Here is a 1,269-nt window from a genome sequence, read left to right on the forward strand (position 1 = left end):
TTGTCTGACGCTCACAAGCGCAGCCGTCGAACGCAGCAGTTGCCACGTGGCGGGTCGGACAAAGTGAATTTCAACGTTTCTCGGCCTGACAAAAACAACTAAAAAACAACACAAAAACAACTATTGAAAACAACTTAACCATAATATATAAATCAATTAAAGTTTATCATATTATGCAAACAAAAATAAATTTATAAGACAAAAATCTCAAAAAATACAATACTAAAATAACTTAATAGCAACAAATAAACAACACGATAACAATTCTATTTTAATATAATAATTAATTGAGCATCAACACTTACGTCAACTTAAAAAATAAAATTAAAACAACACACAAATAAAAAAACATATATATACATTTATTTCTCTTAGTTAAACAACTAAATAACAACAAAAAATAACTGCATAAACTCCACTACAATATGCAAATTATATAGGCATAAAAATAACTTTAAAAAAGTAAAAAATACCACTAATGTATAGAATAAAATAAACATGTATATATATACATTTTTATTTGATTGAATAACTAAATAACAACAAATAAACAACTGTATACTATAATATGCAAGTTAAATAGGCATGAAAACAACTCAATGAATTGCATCAGATCTAAGAAAAAAATACACAAATAATCTATAAAATAAATTTAAAAACAAGTACATAATACTTGTACACCAACTCTAAAATATATCTACACATTAAAAAAATAAATATATACTCATTTTTCTCTTTGTTAAACAACCTAATAGCAACGAATAAACAACACAATAATAATTTTATTTTAATATGAAAATTAATTGGACATCAATACTTGCGTAAACTTAAAAATAAAATAAAAACAACACACAAATATTATAAAAAAGTATGTATACATATCATTTCTCTTAATTAAACAACTAAATAATAGTAAAAAAAACGGCGTAACAACTCCATTTCAATATGCAAATTACATAAGCATGAAAATGATTCTAAAAAAATAAAAAATACCACTAAGGTATAAAATGCATTTAAAAGTAACCACAAAACACATTTATACCAACTCAATAATATATGTAGCCATAAAAAGCTAAACATATACTTATTTTTCTCTTGGTCAAATAACTTAATAACAATAAATAAACAACACGATAACAATTTTATTTTAATATAAAAATTAGTTAGGCATGAACACATTGCGTCAACTAAAAATTAAATAAAAACAACACACAAATAATCTTAAAAATAAAACACAACTACAAAGTACAAAAGAATTATACATTAATT

This window comes from Cannabis sativa, chromosome 4 (genome assembly GCF_029168945.1).
Source record: "Cannabis sativa cultivar Pink pepper isolate KNU-18-1 chromosome 4, ASM2916894v1, whole genome shotgun sequence".
In the NCBI taxonomy this organism is placed as follows: domain Eukaryota; kingdom Viridiplantae; phylum Streptophyta; class Magnoliopsida; order Rosales; family Cannabaceae; genus Cannabis; species Cannabis sativa.